At 37.6% G+C, this 18,981-nt stretch overlaps 1 protein-coding gene across 1 annotated transcript in view; it reads right to left on the reverse strand.

Annotated features, from left to right (window-relative positions):
• LOC129243587 (putative fatty acyl-CoA reductase CG5065) overlaps nt 1–18,981 on the reverse strand; it is a 172,487-nt gene that overhangs the window by 79,564 nt on the left and 73,942 nt on the right. Inside the window, exon 2 of the mRNA XM_054880709.1 lies at nt 14,297–14,393. The gene's annotated coding sequence lies outside the window, so the exon portion shown is untranslated. The remainder of the gene's footprint in view (nt 1–14,296; nt 14,394–18,981) is intronic.

Consider the following 18,981-nt stretch of genomic DNA (forward strand, 5'->3'; position numbering starts at 1 on the left):
TCGTGTGTGTATGGCTGCAGAAAGCTGTGGATAATTTGAGGTGAAAGAAACTTGAAATGCAATGGCAACGCTGTACTGGAGGAGTTGGAACAGTGGCAATAGTTGGAGTCAGTAGATGAAGATTGCGATTGAGATGAAGAGCGAGCCCAACCAGCCTAACCAACTAACAACAATTGCGATCTGTGCGAAAGCATAAATGCCGTAAAAAGAAAGCAGTAAAGCATACAAGTAGATGAAGGCAGAGATGAAATTGAAGATTATGGTGAGTAGAGCGCAGAAACATAGCTCGCAGTTCATGCGCCTGGCATGGCGAAACGAAATGAGAGCCATTCATATAACTCAAGTCGCACATAAGCGAGAGCAGAAAGTAAGAAAGCGTTAATTAAAGAGTGGTTTATGTGTAACTACATACATATGTATGGGCGCGTGTGTGTGTATGCATATAACGCAACGTTTTTAAAGATTTACTAGTTAGTTTGCCATCCAGCAGGGGAAGAGAGGGGGGAGGAGGCATATGGTTCAGCGTTATAGGAGAGCAGCAAATAGGCAGCCCTGATAAAATAATCTGAAATTTTATGTCTATTGTCAACTTTTTTACTTATCTATATTACAATTTGTATAAAAAACAAAATAAGCGGCGCATAAGTAGAAAATTATTTCCGTATTTTCAAGTATGAAAAATAGTCTTCAAATTATATAAAAGTAAAAATAAACATTTGGTGCAATGGACTGAGCGCCTGAGCGCGACTGCAAGCACAGAAACTTCATATGCCTCTTGCACAACAAAATTTACAAACATTTAAGCGAAGTGTATGCACACATACTTTTACATATGTGCATACATATGAATGTGTTAAGATACAAAATTCCATGGAAATGCTCTTATTTTTGCAAATGGCGTCATCTGGCGCCAACGAGACTTTGGCATCACAGTTTTTGGCAAGGTCATTGCTTAGTGGCAAAATAGTAAAAAGTGTCAACGCGCCCAAATATGATTTCTCCAGCAGTTTTCATGCCAAAGAAGAAGAAGAAGATTTAATAATGCATAATTTCTTCGCATTCTCCTACATATATATGTACATATGTATGCAAGTACATGCATTCAAAAAAATTTCAAAAGGACCAAAAAAACTTTTTCCCAAAACTTTTTTTTTAAATCTTGCAATTTCATGCATTCAAAAGATATTCAAAAATGTATAGAAAAAATGTACCCATATCAAAAAAAATATATATAATTTTTTCCGAAAACCTGCAATTCTATTCAATCAAAAAGTATTCGAAAATAACAAAAAAGAAATATTTTAATAATTTTAACAAAACAATATAATTCTATCTCAAAAACTGGAAATTTCATTCATTCAAAAAATATTCATAAACTAAAAAAAAAATGTACCCGAAATTTAAAAAACAAAGCATATAATTTTTTTCTGAAACCCGCAATGCCATTCAATCAAAACATATTAAAAAATTACGAAAAAGATATGTATAGCATATGTCTCAAAATGTTACCAAAAAAAATTTGTTTCCCAAAAATTACAACAAAGAAGTATTTCTCAAAACTCAAAACAAAAACAAGAAAATTATAATTTTTTCCCATAAACTAGAAATTTCATTAATTAAAAAAATATTCCCAGATTATAAAAAAAATTACCCAAAATTTTAACAAAAACATATGTAATAATTTTTTTCCTAAAACTTGCAATTTCATTCATTCACAAAATATTGAAAAATGACAAAAAAAGTTCTCCAAAATAAAAGGGTTTTCTAATTATTCGAGCTTTATTAGAAAAATAATTAAAAATTACAAAAAAGAAAACTTAAGAAAATGTTTAATAAACCAAAAAATAAAAATTTTATCCAAAACCCTGGATAATCATTCGTAAAACAAATACCAAAAAATGACAAAACAAAATTTTTAGCAAAAAACCAACATTTTGAATAAAAAATACATATTTTTTTCAAAAACTTCCAATTTCATTCATTAAAAATATTAAAAAAAAAGACAAAAACATGATTCCCAAAAATTTTAACAAAAAAATATAACTTCAAAAAATACTCAAAAATGACAAAACAAAATTTTTAACCAAAAAGCAACATTTTTAATAAAAAATATCAATTTTTTTTTCAAAAAAATTCAATTTCATTCATTAAAAAAATTAAAAAAAAAAAAAAATTATTCGCAAAAATTTTAACAAAAAAATATAACTTTTTCCAAACGCACTTTTCATTTACAAAATATTAAAAAATGACGAAAATTAAAATTTGCAAAAATTTTTAACGAAAAAATATATTTGATTCATTTAAAAAATATTCAAAAAACTTGTAATGCATTCATTCAAAAAATTTTCAAAATAAATAGAAAACAGATCACCAATTCAATTTCAAACGTTTATTAACAAAAAATGGTTACAAATTTAATCTTCAAAATAATAGCCATCGCTAGCGACACATTTTTCCCATCTCTCAGGCAATTTGTGGATACCGCGCCACAAAAATTAGCCGTCTTTGGCCGCTAATCAATCATCGAGCCATTTTTTGGCTCCTTCGTCAGAATTGAAGCTCTGCTCGGAAAGTGCGTGACCCATCGATGCAAACAAATGATAATCGGAAGGCGCCAAGTCTGGTAAGTAAGCCGCATGCACCAGCGGTTCCCAATCGTGCACCTACACCAATTCCCGAGTCGCTCTTGTACGATGTGGCGGTGCATTGTCACATTGTCAGTTCATGCGGCACCCATCTTCCGACCTTTAAAATCATGCCCATGTCTTTCAAACGTTTGGAAATTGTTTTTTGGGTCACTTCCAACTGCTCTGCCATCATTTCTTGCGTTTGACCAACATCTTCATCCAACAATGCTTGCAATTCGGCGACCTCAAACTTTTTCGGTGGCCGGCCACGGTCCTCGTTCTCCACGCTAAAATCACCACTTCTGAATTTTTCAAATCACCTGAAGCACTGCGTTCAACTTAGAGCATGTCCACCATAAGCATTTGATGAGCTTGAGAAGCGTTTTTCTTAAATTGATAACAGAAAATCAAGGCACGAAATTCCACATATTTAAGAGCGACAAAAATGCATTGTTGTATGAAACGTAACAAACAATGAACTGAATATTGTTGACAGATGACAGACGAAAAAAAAAAGACATTTGGGAAGGTTCAAAAGTACTCCTAGCGACATCTAGGACTAATAGCTGAAAGTATCGTTTCAAAGGTATATACCGAGTATATGAGTTTTTTCCAAAAGCTTGCAATTTCATTTATCCAAAAGTGTTATATAACGAAAAACAAAATTTGAATTTAATTCGTTAAAAAAATATTAAAAAATTACAAAACAAAAATTCCCAAAATTTTTAATAAAAAAGTATACGTTTTTTATCTTGCATTCAAAAATTACAAAAGAAGAATTTAACCTAAAAGTTTTAGGAAAAACATATAATTTTTTCCAAAAGCTAGCAATTTCACTCAATCAAAAAATTTAAAGGAACGGCAAAAAAAATTTAATTTTTTTTCCAAAAACATGCAATTTCATTCATTCAAAAAATTTAAAGAAACGGCAAAAAAAAAGTAAAGTTTAGCAAAAAAATATATTTTTTTCCAAAAACATGCAATTTCATTCATTCACACAATATTGAAAATTGAGAATAAAATTTTCCACAAAAATTTTCAACAAAATAATAGATATTTTTTCCAAAAAAAAGTTTTTTTTAAGTATGTTTTATGAAAATGAAACAAAATTCTATGATAAATTTTGCGCCACCTTGTATACTCCAACGTTTCTCACAGTGTTGTGCCTCGAAAGGTTGTACAATCATGGAGTAGCACTTCAACTAACCATTTAGAATTGAATGAAAACCTACCCCATTCGGTTAAAAAGTATTACGATTTCACTAGTGACGCATCAGCGCAATTAAACGATATTTAGTTTTGCGTCTAAACTACATGAAAGCAGTAACAGGTTTCTCCGTACTGAATAAATCAGTTTCACTACGTCGATTTTTTGTTTATCAGGAATCTTCACTTTTCTGTTATCCAGCGAAAATACGTGACTCGGATTTCAGCGAGAAGATTCTTTAAAACAGTTCGGCAAATTTTAGTGCCTTAAATTTATAAGGGATAACAAAGGATGTTGAATATTGTATAGCTATTCAACTGCTGTAATCTAGAAACACAGTAATGTTGTGCTGGGTAACTAACCTCTGCGCGATCGCAGGCTAGCTGTCCAGAGCAGAATTGCAAATCTATTTTAGGTACCGCAAACAGTTGCTGCCTTGGCTAATAATCTTCTAAACTCACAAGCACTGAGTGGATAAGCTCAAAAAGGCGAAGTTTTTGGGTGCCCATTCGAAAGCAGGGATATTAAATCGTTAGGTAGGTCTGACATTGAGTTGCTCACCGTTTATCCAATTGTTAGTTGGCGCCCAAATTAAGTTGCGCTACAACGCACACTGTGAAAGAATAGCGAGGCAGATGGCTGATTACCTTCAATTGCTGAGTCAATAATGCGTGAGTTTTTGCTTGGTGTGTAATGCGTGTTAATAAAGTGTACTAATTTCTTAAAAAAATACACCAAAAAACTTGTTTTTAATGGCATTACATTTCGGCGGATTTTGAACTGCTGAGATTCTAAACACCAGCGAACTGGCTCCCTCGCGTTATACTCGCATGAAGTACTAAAGCTGAACCAGAAATTTGATTGACCAGTAGAAATTTTCTCTGCAAGGTATGTGTGTATGTATGTATTCGTTCATAAGTGTGTATGTACCATGTGAGAAAGTATATTTAGACCACTTGTTAAGGCCTTCAATGCATGGCAAATATAACTTAGAATGTGAAAATTCGATATTAGCTAACACACTGGCAATGACACCGAAACGTGACGCATGAGTGATGCGAGCATGCCTATGAAAGTAGTAAATATGCTCATGTAAAGGGTGGTTAAGTTTAAAGGGCCGGTGTTGATTTTCAATGTAATACAAGTTTTTTAGGAAGCTATAGTCATTTCTCTTAATTACGATAATACCGGTACGGCTCAATTACGTATGGAACAAAATATCGGCCAAACAGCCTCCGCGGTCTCGGCGGCACACCTCCATCCGATGGTCCAAATTTTCAATAACGCTGAGGCATAATTGAAGTTCTATGCTGTTAATGTGCCGAATTATCTGATCCTTTAGCTCTTGAATTGCTGCTGGCTTATCGACGTACACGTTTTCTTTCAAATAACCCCAAAGAAACAAGTCCAACGTTGTCAAATCACATGATCTTGGCGGTAAATTGACATCTCCGCGACGTGAGATTATTCGGCCATCAAATTTTTCGCACAAAAGAGCCGTTGTTTCGTTAGCTGTGTAACAAGTGGCACCGTCCTGTTGAAACCACACATCGTCCACATTCATATCTTCCAATTCGGGTCTTTAAAAGTTCGTTATCACCTCACGATAGCGAACACTATTCACAGTAACTGCCTGACCGGCCTCATTTTGGAAAAAATACGGCCCAATGATGCCGCCGACCCATAAACCGCACCCACCAAACAGTCACTCTTTGTGGGTGCATTGGTTTTTCGGCAATCACTCTTGGATTATCATTCGCCCAAGTGCGGAAATTCTGCTTCTTGACGAATCCACTGAGGTGAAAATATGTGTGGTGTTATCACTGAAGATGATTTTCTTCGAAAATTGGTCATTCACTGCGCGATGTGCATTTTGAGTTGAAGGCCCGTTTTCATAATTAGCCTGAATAACTTTAACGCGCTGTTCGATTATGTATCTTTCCTTGGTTCAAATTGAGTTAGTCTGAAATTGAAATATGTCTAATGAAATGCAGAAAAAAACTTGACGTTTAGGTGTGGCCCTTCGGCCCTTGAAATTTAACCACCCTTTATATGCATACATACATACATATATAATATTGGTACGTATGGATGTGTGAACATCAGTGATGTGATGCGTTGCAAATATTACATTGAATGCAAAAAACTATTACAAATCCATATGTTGCTAGGTGCATGTTTATGCCCCATCTCTATGCCCATGTCCATGTCCATGTACATGTTTTTCCGTGGCCAATCTCTCCATGTTTCTTTCTTTCATGCAATTCAATGCAATAAAAAATTGCACAAGTATGCAAACACATTACATATACATGCGTACATACATACATACATACATACATACATATGTACACACATGCATACATACATACATACATACATACATACATACATACATACATACATATGTACATACATACATACATACAAAAGTGCAGCTTGATTTAATTTTTTGCACACAGTACCCGGTTCAGGCGAGATTAGCCGCACACACACACCAATGCAATCTATGTAGCTATGCAATTACATGCATATGTATGTATGTATGTATGTTTGAATGTATGTGCGATTTGATTTAACGTTGCCTACTCGTATATCCAGCAAAATGCTTATAAACAAGTGTTTGCATAGAAATGTAAATGTTTGCTTATAAATCCATTTGCTTAGGCCTACATTGCATGCCGATTTGCAGTTAACATATACGCAAACTTATGCACATACATATCTTTAGCTTTACATAATTATTTAATTTAATTACTTTCACACAGCCATACAAACTCTATGCGAATAATAAACGCCTGCATACCCGGCAGGGAACGGAGATCACTGGTACCGAAATGGAGAAAAATCAAGCGATGCGAACTCTCTTTCATTCTCCATACAACCAGCTACAGGGTGCATACTGTATTTGAAGACATGCATATATGTATGTATGTATGTGGCTATAACTTCCCGAAACCATTACTTGTCTTTTTACTCTTTTTCAGATAAGACATGGAGTACTACAACTTCACTCAAGAAATGAAGAGCCTCGCAGTTATTGTCGCTTAATGCGCAAATCACACCGATTTAGAAATCTCTGATCTTTTCAAAAGCGCCCGCTCATTCGTTCATAGCGTTCGCCGTGAATTGGAAGCAACAGCCGGCGATGCAGAACCTGCGAAACGTAAAAAAACATGAGGAAAGTTCTGGCACCGAAATTTATTCAATCAGTTCAAACGATCATTGACGGGGACCGCTCAAAATCAATGAAGGCCCTCACGAAGGAGCTTAAAGTTTCTCAGCATTTTATCGGTCGAGTAGTCCATGAAAATCTTTGCTATGAATCTCAAGTTGTGCACAGAAAACAATTTTTGTTGGAGCAAACATGAAAAGTGCGAGTAATCCGTTCAAAATGCCTTCTCGACAAAATTAAGCACCCAAAAGCGCTTGAGATGTTGTGGTAAATGCTGTTGAAAAAAATGTCGACCAAGACCAATTGACCAACCGCACAAATGACAAATTGCTATGTTCCAATCCCACAGAGTCTCCTGCACACGAAGACTCCAGTCACTTCTACGATTCTAAGTCAGTAAGGACAAGTCATGCCACTACAATTATTTAGTTAAAGATTTCTAGCAAATTCTGCTGCATATATCCTGGTTTTCGAGACAATAGTGAAATCCTGCGTTGATAATGTCCGCGGTGACAGCCCATGCATCTTTCAGCAAGACTCTGCTCCTTCACGCAAAGCGATGGCGACACAAGATTGGGTGGCTGAAAATTTCCATCGTCACATAGCACCAAACTTATGGCCGCCTAGCTTCTCCGACCTTAATCCCCTGGGCTACTACGTATAGGGCGTAGTTGAGCGTGAAACCAATAAGCATTCTCATAACACCATTTTCTCTCTGAAGGCTGCAATTAATACCGTTATGGTCAATAAAAAGGGTTTTCGAATAACAGGTGTTATTTTGAAAAGAGAGATGATCAACCATTTTTTATGGCCGGAAATGAATGGTATTGATCTGCACAAAGTTTAGTTTCAACAAGACGGCGCTACGTGCCATACAAGCAAGGAAACCATTGATCTTTTACGGGAAAAGTTTTCGGGCCGTGTTATCTCTCGAAGAGGTGAACACAATTGGTCACCGAGATCTTGTGATTTAACACCTTGTGACTTTTTTCTTTGGGGCCACGTGAAAGAGAAGGTCTACGCCAACAGCCCAGGGTCGATTCAAGACCTCAAAGATGGAATTCGTAAGGCTATCGAGGGGGCAGCCACTTTGGAATTCGGTTATGGAAAATTTCATGAAAAGAATATTTTCCTGTAAGCGTGGTCTTGGTGGTCATTTGAGCGAAAAATATGCTATGTCGATATACGATTTTTGTAGGACAAAGTAATAGGAAAAATTGCCACCACCATAACCGAATGGATTGGTGCGTGACTACATTTCGTATCCTTCTGTCGGCATGATACTCCAAAATAAGAGAAACGTTTTTTTCTAATAGCGGTCACTCCTGGCAAACCTCCGCGAATATTTCTGTCATGAAAAATCTTCTCCTAAAATGAAAAGATCTGTCGTTCAGAGCCGCTATAAACATGTAGATCCCTCCATTTGTGAAGAAATATCAAGAAGCAATCGTCAAATTGAAGGTGGTGTACTGCCAAAACCCAACGGGTTAACGTCAATATCTAGTCTACCACGTCTCAGTTGTTATACGTTGAGTCGACGTCTCCAGATTTTGTTTATTTGAAAAAAAGTGCTATAAGTCGATTTGTGATAGAAGTCATATTAAAGCTCATATTTAAGAACTAAAGGCAGGTAAGTAGGTGAAATGAGTGATGTGTCAGTCTGGCACTACCCAGCGTCTAAAGCACTAAAGCGCTAAAGCGCCATTTCGATATCATTATGAGACTCCCAACGAAAGCTTTTGATGCAACAGAGAAGGTTGAAAACCAAAATATTTGTCAGAAAATTTCAGTGCGGGTTTCCGAAGGCCCAACCCAAAATCCATCAATATAAACGGTTACAGCGTAAGTGAAAGAAATATTCGCTTACCTATAAATAAATACAGGATGTCCGGTGACAGAATTTGAAATTAAAAGCTAAATTAAAAAAAGAATTACTAATGATAACAGAAATACAAAGAACGCCAGTGTAAAGTTTATTAGTTAAAAATTATTTTCTCTAAATATTGACCGTTACGTTTCTTATAGATACACAGTTGGCCTCCTTACTCCGTGCCACTCGCTGGAGAGGTAATGTCGGGATGTCATTAACCTAGCGAATAATATTCTCAATTAGTGGCCACTGGGTTTGTTTCACAGATTTTGCTTTGACGTGCCCTCACCGAGGAAGGTCCATAGGGCTAACATCGGGTGATCTGTGTGGCCAGCTTATGCCACCGAAAGGGCTTGTTGGGAAAGAAATCTCGCAGTATAGCCATAGTCTCTCTGGCCGTGTGTCAGGAAGAATTTTCAAATATAAAAGTACTTAGCCTTGCTCCCAATTTTTAGCATAACTCAGTGGTTACTATAATAAGCGAAGTGAGTTCTACTCCCATTATTTGGAAATACTAAATGCTCAAAAGGCTAACCGAAACATCCACACACCTTTACATAAAAATACAACCAGCTCTGGTAGACATTGTCGTCCACAAATTTCAATCCAAATAAAAGACAGCTGCTTCGTTTACCTCTATGGTAATGGAAACGCTTAATACTACTGAAGCTGAACAGAGCTCTTAATTGAAGGTAAGTTCTTGGTGAAAATGGGTCATTACGTTTATTAAAGTCGAAAAGTTGTCATCGTCCTCCGGCCCGACTTAAACCACAGATGTATACACAGATGGCTCAAAGCTCGAGGGCAGGGTGGACGGAGGTGTAGGTATACTCCGAGCATCTGGGGATCTCCTTCAGTTTTCGGCTCCCCGACTACTGTAGCGTCTTTCAGGCCGAACTGATGGCAATAACGAAAGCGGCGACACTGGTACAGTGTGATGCGATATCCGGAAATGACATCTACATTTTCACTGACAGCCAGGCGGCGATAAAATCCCTCACAAAACAGTCCACAACCTGCAAGGTAGCCATGAAATGTCGCACATCTCTTAACGAGATTGAGGCTGAGTCAATTCGTTTAAGGATAATATGGGTTCTTGGCCATGGCGACATTGAGGGTAACTGTAGAGCCGATGAACTAGCGAGACTTGGCACCAAGTTGACCGATGAGTACATAGATAATGACATTGGGATAGCCTTACAAACATGTATGCTACTCATCCTTGAAGAAATCGTAAGGAAAGCAAATGAAAGATGGCGTAATGAAGCCACCTGCAAAATCGCCTATCAACTGTGGCCGACTCTTAGTGCTAAACGCACAGAATCTTTGCTAAGCCAAAATAAACACAGTCTTAGCACACTGATTTGAGGCATAACGGGGCATTGTCTAATAGGTAGGCACGCCTAAAAGATGGGTGTGCAAGCACATGACTTCTGTAGAAGTTGTCTTGATGAAGAAGAGGAAGAGACAATCTTACACCTTCTGTGCCATTGTCCTGATCTATACAGACGGAGATTTGCTACTCTCGACAGACAATTTTTTAACGAATTGGAAGATCTCAGTTCCGCAGAAATAGGAGATATTCTAAAATTTTTGAAAATCTCACACTAGTTTTAGGAGAAATAGGGAAAGCTCCCCACGCGGCATCACAATGGGGTAGGAGCCTGAGTGTGTCCCACAGGACAACCGCTTCAACCTAACCCAGCAACGCCATTGAATGTATTTATTTGTTACTCGCTACTCAGGTAGTGCTTCAAATTTGGCGAAATCTTATTAGTTTTGTACCAGATATATTTTTCAATATTTAATCGTTTCTCTGCAGGGTACACAAAATGCATGCTTTAGCACATTTTCATGCCTCTGAGTTAGCATTCGGCTGCATTATTCCATTATGTTCTTCGTGCGCGGCTGTGAGACAGGCAGACGGGCAGCTTGCAACTCAGCTGGTTCAACGGTTGCTAAGTGTTTTATGAATATGCATTCGAGTATAGCTAAAGGCTTTGTGGGCTTAGAACTAGAAGTTCATTGGCACTGCACTAGCGCATGTCCATATCCAACAGAAAGAACAAATGTGTCGTATTTAAATAAATATAAATAAAAAATAGAAATTATAAATTGAATCAACAGAAATGTAAATACTAAAGAAATTTAATTTTTAATAATTAAAAAAAATGGAAATTTTAATGCACAAATTTTTGGAGTTTGAATCGTTAGATGCGAGCCCATGCGATGCCCTGCGAGCATATGACTACCATGAAATCGCACGAGGTTCCTTCTATGTGAAGCACAATTTTTCGATAACTTTTCCGCTCATATGAAAACAAATGCATGAAGGGTACACTCAAGAAGAAGAAGAAGTTCATGCGATTGGACAAGAAGAGAGTCTGAGAGACTTAAATGTAATTTTCTTTCGTCGAAAGAATACTTTGGTAGCCTACTGAGTCTGCTCAGCTCCAAAGTTACAATTATCTGTCGATTTGGTTAACTGATTTGCAAAATTTTTTAGCCTGCTTGCTTTGGCCAATGGATTCAAATAAGTGTACAAAAAATAGCTCATGGTCAATGTGACATCACTGCAGATACTCTTGCAGCCAGTAGAGATAGATATTTGAAGAAATCTATATCACCGAATAATAACAAAATTAAATGCCTTCCAGATCGTATTATTTTGAGAGCAAAATATTGTATGGCAACAACTCAATATTCTTCGTTTGTGCAGAAGCATGACCGAAAATCTTACGCTTTCTTCTTGGAAAGATCAAAAAAAAAATGTATAGAATTTACTCTTATAAATAATTGAAGCCTGTTAGCTCGTGAGGGGAGAAACGTATGCGATGCTTTAGTTAACTCCATTAACATCGCTTAATTGGCTGAAAAATCAATCAAGAAGAAGAATATTATTTTAGGTTACTGTTTAGCAGCTGTCAGAGTCTCATATTCCATTGCAATTTCGCATGGCGAGGCTGTTCTGATCTCTACCTAAACACCAAACACTTTAGAAAATACCTAATATAATAGTTTTCAAGTGCTGAGATATTTCAACTCATTAAAGAATTGCCTACCGAAAGTGGTGAAGCTACGGTGTATACCTATGAAATGAGACTTTTATCAATTTCAAACGTTTATTAACAAAAAATGGTTACAAATTTAATCTTCAAAATAAAAGCCGTCGCTAGCGACACATTTTTACATCTCTTGGGCAATTTGTGGATGTCGCGCCAAAAAAATTGGCCGTCTTTGGCCGCAAACCAACCATCGAGCCATTTTTTGGCTTCTTCGTGAGAATTGAAGCGCTGCTCGGAAAGTGCGTGGCCCATCGATGCAAACAAATGATAATCGGAAGGCGCCTCGTCCGGTGAGTAAGTCGCATGCACCAGCGGCTCCCAATCGTACGTCTCCACCAATTCCCGGCTCGCTCTTGTTCGATGTGGCAGCGCATTGTCATCAAGAAAAATTACTTTGTGACGCCGATCGGGGTATTCTGGGCATTTTCGGAGTATAGCGCTGTTCAAATCGGCCAATTGTCGTTGGTAGCGTGCACCGTCAACTGTTTCACCTGGTTTTAATAGCTCGTACCAAATTATACTACGCTGATCCCAGAAAACACACAGCATTGCCTTGCGGCCGAAGCGAATTGGTTTGGCCGTTGTTTTTGGCTTGTGGCCGGACGGACCATACGATCGTTTACGCTTGGGGTTGGAGAAATACACCCATTTTTCATCACCCGTAACGATTCGATGCAAAAAAATTTCCTTTTGAACCGGGCGAGCAGCATTTCACAAGTGGTTTTTCGATGTCCGCAAATCGTAGTTTGAAGGCACGAAATTCAACATTTTTAAGAGCGACAAAAATGCATTATTGTATGAAACGTAACAAACAATGAACTGAATATTGTTGACAGACGAAAAAACAAGACATTTGGGAAGGTTTAGAGAAAGTTTCTTGAAAGTAAGTAACTTGGATATTTGCAAGAATATACCTTTACCAGTGTCTATATCCTCGTTAAAAAGTTTGGTTGTTGTTGTTGTAGCAGTACCTTTGCCCTGTCAGTGTAGCGTAACCACCGGCCGTCTTGGTCTAGGAAACTAGCTTCGACGGGCTGGGTCCAGAGGGAGAGGGGTGTCAGGAGCTTAAGAAGGTGATGAAAGTCTTCCGATGAATATCTTTTATGGCCTGTCTGTACACTGTCCGATCCAGTAGCTGTCTGTTGGTTTTGTCTGAGATCTCGTCCACGTAGTTGAGGAGATGCGTTCCTGATGTGCCTGGGAGGGGCAGAAGCTCGAGCAGGTGTCTGCATGGGTGAGGCCTGCGGTAACACCCTAGCAGAAACTGCTTGCCGAGCATTTTGTTGTGCTCCTTAATAGGCGGCATTAGGGTCTCATTGTGAAGGTGTTGTATAGGTGACATCAGAAGACATCCTGTCGCTGTCCTTAATGCAGTGTTTTGACAGGTCTGAAGCTTCGTCCACTGCGAATCACTGATTCCAGGCGACCAGACAGGCACAGCATAGTTTAGAACCGGTCGGCCTATTGCTTTAAAAGTCTACAGCAACATTTTCTTGTTTTTGCCCCAAGTGCTGCCGGCGAGCGACTTGAGAACCTTGTCACGATTCTGTACTTTAGTTGCAATAGCGGTTGTATGCGCTGAGAAGGAGAGCAAGCTGTCAAAGGTGACTCCCAATATTTTGGGGTTGTTAACCGTCGGAATTTGTGTATCATCAACTTTCACCTTGAGTTGAAGCTTGACCTCCTTTGTCCAGGTGGTGAGAAGGGTCACCGTGGATTTAGTGGGGGAGAGTTGTAAACTCCTCGCAGTGAAGAAGCGAGAAAGGAAGGCGAGGTAGTCGTTTGGAGCATAGGCCATCAATGTCATTGCCCGACGTCATTATCGTGCAGTCGTCGGCGTACGAGCTCAGGGAGACTCCCTTGGTTTGTTGTCAAGTCAGAAACCTTTGTTACATTTGGAAGAAATGACTCAGCCATCTCGTAAGAGACAACGTTGGAGGAATTTTCGGGGCGTCTAGCTGTCAGTGAAAATGTATTACAGAGGAAGAATGAAAAGTTTGATCAAAGGAAGAGCATCCCTGAAATTCGTTCACAATTAATTCGCCTCCCTCAGTATGGAAGAAATACTAGTTTGGCGAAAAGGAATCCATTATTTTTGCGTAAAATTGTTGCGCAAATGACTTAAAACTGTTGCATGGTCGATCTTTAGTGCGTTGCTATGACTAAACATCAACCCACACTTCAAATTGGACGAGGAGCTCGGCCAAATAACTAACAAACTCTTTTCTGAGTTCTTTAAATAATTTGAAGTCACTTGCGAAGAATTTCTAAAACTGAAATACGCAAAAATCAGCAAATGGAATCAAATAAGTAAATCTGTAAATTAATATTAAAAAAAGCGATATTACTTACCATTTTTGGCTACTTCCAACCGTCAATCCCTTAAAAAAGCCAAACAAACTTGGTTCCGTAAAGCTTTCGTTTGCATTTCGTCAGTGCAGAAATAAACCTGAAACAAATAAATAAACATAAATTACATGCATACGAGTATTTACACCGAACAGTGTGATGAAAAGCAATTGTTTTATTTTTTTATAGCCGCGAACTGGGTCACAAGGACATGCCATTTTAATGATATTGAGTATGCAGTGAGCAAAATTACAGTGAAATAAATTTCTGCATTGAGAGCTCGAATTTTTTTATAAAACCGAGTGAAAAATGCTGTTGTTACTTTTTACTTAGCTTATTTGATGTTTTAAAATCTATTAATGAACATCCGAATGGGCAAATTGGTGGCTGAACGCAGATATGAATTAAACAAACAAGTCTTGTGGAAGGGAGAAAAAGTGGATGCCAACTCGCTCGAACATCTCTATACACATAATGAAGCGACTACGCCGGCTTGGCCATATCACGGTGAATGAACGAAGACGCTTCAGCAAGGCGCATCTGCGACATGTTGCCGCAGAAAGGAAGACGAGAAAGGTGAAGGTTCCCGTCTTCCATTTTGGGGCACCAAGTCCACATCTTCATTGGAAGTCCCAAGTGCTGTAGGACTTGTCGGCGTTCGCGATTTCTAAATAGCACAAGCAAGCGAAGGCGAGAAACAGCTAACGCACTATAATGGATTCGGCCAAAAGTGACACACGGTTGTAAATAGCATAAGCGGATAATCGTCGAAAGGAAGCAAATATTAATGCGAAAGCGCCGAAAAGCAAGGTAAGTAAAAATAATTTTAATAAAATATAAGTCAGTATAATAATTTGTAAGCATTTTTCTTAAGTACTTTTCGCATTTTTTCTGCCATAAAATTAATTACTTCGTTTCCTTGCCTCTCTTTCGTCACGTCATTAATATCAGAGCATTACAAATTCGTGACGTAGGAGAGGAGAGCACTTCTTAAGTCTAAAGCTCGAAAATTTAGGGTATTTTAAGGATTTTGTTTTTACAATAAAATAATTTAAAAATGATATTTAAATTTTTTAGGCTTTTTGTTTAACTTCTTTTACAAACATTTAATTAAAAAAAAAAAAATTTTTTATCAAAAAAAAACATTTTTTAATCTTAATAATTAAAAAAAAAATATTAAAAAAAACATTTTTTAATCTTAATAATTTAAAAAAAATATATTATATTATATTATATATATTTTTTTTATTTAAAAAATTTAAAAAATGGCGCTAAAGTTGGCCCTCCCGAAAAATTGGACCCGGACGATACCATCCATTTTGGCTCTTGTATTTATCTGAAACCAAAAAACTAAAAAAAAAATGTTAATCGGTACAACTGTAGCTATGGCCCGTACTGGAATAAAACACAAAATTCAATTTGACAAAATGGCGCTGTTTTGAATTTCACACTCTAAGAATCGGGGTTTTTTCAGTTTTTTAATAAAAAAATACGAAATAATTGAAATAATAATATGATTCTAGTACGGGCGATAGCTATTGATGTTGTGAAAAACATATTAAAATTTCAGACGATTCGATTGAATGGTTTTTGGAATTTTTTTTTTTTTTTTCAAAACACCAGGCCGAAAAAAGTCGTTTCGAGATGAATGAGTTTAAAGTTTGAGTTACAGGAGCCCCCGGACCACTCTCTACCTAGTTAATGGGCTGCAGAAGCTATAATATTGGGAATTACCGCATGAAAATTTCACAGTATATTCTTAAAAGCCTATACTTTCGAAATATTGAAAAAACAAAAATCGATTTTTTGAAATTTCTAGACCACTGGGTTCCTTAACGTACATATTTTTGCGCACGGAATTCAAACACGTAGCCAGACTTTTCAGATTTTGCATATTGACATTTTGATTGGCATGCTGAGCGGCTGCTCGAAATGCTGTTGCTTTCTTCGTCTGCCGGATAATGGCGCAACAGCGGATCATTACGCAAAAAAGAAATGGCCTGCTGGCGACCATTATTCACCACGTAGCCAAAGCGTCTCTAACAAGCCACCGACTGATTCGAAAAACGTGTTACTTCATCCACTAAATATTAAACTGGGTCTCATAGAGAATTTCGTAAAAGCGTTCGACCAGAACTAAACGAGTTTGTTTTCGAAGATTTCTTACGCCAAAATAAAAGACAATATTTTCGTTGGGCCATTGGTGCGTACACCCTGTTTGGGTGTTTGGCCGAACTCCTCTTCCTATTTGTGACGTGCGTCTTTATGTTGTTCAACAAAATGGAGGGACCTACAGTTTATTAAACTGACTACGAACGGCAGATATTTTTTATGAGGAGCTTTTTCATGGCAGACATACACTCGAAGGTTTGTCATTGCCTGCTGAGGGGCGACCGCTATTAGAAAAAACTTTTTCTTCATTTTGGTCTTTCACCGAGATTCGAACCTACGTTTTCTCTGTGAATTCCGAATGGTAGTCACGCACCAACCCATAGACATAAGGAAATTTGAGGTTTATGACAGCTTTATGCGACACCCACAGAAAAGGCGGCATGAGCCCTTCAGATGAATGATTATTTCAGAAGCATCTTCTATAACTTCCTTGGCAACTTGAAAGATGGCAACTACAGACAAATTTTCGCGGAAGTTTTAGATTTAATTTTAAAATTTTTGTACATTCAAAAATTGCCAAAAATCGCTATTCAATTCCAGAAAAACTGAAGAGTTAGAGAAAAGTGGACTATGGATTCGGAATAACAAAAATGACCGTTGGGATGCATTTTGGTTGCTCAGTTACAAAACCATGTATTCCTGTGTATTCATCCATTATTCCGAAGCCTCTTGTTACTGCTTTAATATAAAATAATACACTTTATTATATATGGATATATGCAGTTTTATTCACCCACAAAAGCAAAACACAAAACGTAAGCAAATTTAGCAACTAACTGTCAAAATTTAATTTAAGTATTCTTTAATCTGACTGCGTAAATGGCTGGCCTCATTTGTGGTATTTGATTTGATAACCCTTATACAAGGAGGTGCAAAATTATTCACCCTATCAGAAGCCGAATGAGTTTGTGCATGACTACCATCTGGAAGTGCGCAGGTTCGAGGCGTTGCATACGAAACATCAAACATTTTTTATCGGGAAAACTTTTTCTAACAGCGAACGCCCCTCGGCAGGCAATGACAAACCACCGAGTGTATTTCTGCTATAACTAGACAGCTGCAGTATACAAACAGGCACGCCTTTGGGGCGCGTAAATGTCAAAATAAAAATTTCCATCATTCAAAATAATTATTGTTTTAGTAAAAAGTTATTCAACAAAATTCGGGCATTATTATTATTTGCTATCGTGGCTGCTGGGGGCCCAAAGTGCCGATAGAAATAAATTCCATTGGGATCGATTTGTAGGTTTGACTTTATATGCGGCCGAGCGAGCGAGTCCTCAGATGTCATGAATTCTTCATACAGGCTTCGTCTCCATGTTCCTTTCGGCCGTGCACTTCGGCGATAGCCTTATGTATTCCAGTCTAGTGACATTCTGCTAATGTCAGTAGCAGGTTTACGGATTGTATGGCTTATCCATTTCCACTTTCGTTTGCGTATGTATTTCAATCTCATCCGGACTTTGTGCGCTCGTCATTAGAAATGCAGTTAACTGGCCTCCATATGCGCAGTATAGCTGTTAAACAACGATTTATAAAAGTTTGAAACTTTTTTGTTGTTAAAACAGCTACGGACTACTTTTCGCAGTCGTACAGCGGTACAGGCTTCACATTCGAATGGAAAATCCTTAGCTTTTTCTGGTGGTTAGCTGCTGCGAGTACCTTATGCTTTTAAGCCTTGCGAATGATTATCTGGCTTTCGTTATTCTGTGCTCAAAGTCTGTATTAGCGTCGCCGTCAGGTATGATTTGGCTACCTAAGTATGATAGACAAATGTGCTTACACTTTCGATGGGTTGAGCGCCTGTGAAATTCGGGTAGGTTGAGAAATATTGCTAAGCAAACACCACCCGCATATCCTTTGAAATTTGAAATTTTATTTACTCTCATGTCACCCTGTAAACAGCGGTCGTTCTTTAGGTTCTGTTAAAAATTGTGAAAGCAGAGTGCGTGTAGTTGTTTAAAGGGTTAGGGGTAGGCAGAGGCCCGAAATAATTATGATTTTCAACAATTTGTTTTTTTGTTGCTAGTCAGTTGCTTTATTTTACAAAAATAAAAACATAGCATTAATACATAATGTTTCGACTTGACTTTAGCGAAATTTCAAAAAAAAAAAAATGAATAATTGTAAAAGTTATCGCTGTTTGTGCGGTGATCCTCATAAGTCCTTAGAAATGCAACTAAAATCAATCGTACAAGAGAAATTAGTTTTACTAAGGGGTTAAATGGGTTTCGTGGGTTCAAAAAATTGATTTTTTTGGCTTATTAATTTCTACAACATCTCAAGAATATTATCCTAATTTTTCAAGTCGATCCGAATAATAGTTTCGGACATACAGCCTTTGGAAGGTGTGCGCTCCAAGCTACTTTTATTGTTACTCAAAACTTAAAACGCGTTTTTCTCGGAACCCAGTTTTCAAAGTCGATCCGAATAATAGTTTCGGACATACAGCCTTTGGAAGGTGTGTGCTCCAAGCCACTTTTATTGTTACTCAAAACTTAAAACGCGTTTTTCTC

Source organism: Anastrepha obliqua, chromosome 4, assembly GCF_027943255.1.
Source record: "Anastrepha obliqua isolate idAnaObli1 chromosome 4, idAnaObli1_1.0, whole genome shotgun sequence".
In the NCBI taxonomy this organism is placed as follows: Eukaryota; Metazoa; Arthropoda; class Insecta; order Diptera; family Tephritidae; genus Anastrepha; species Anastrepha obliqua.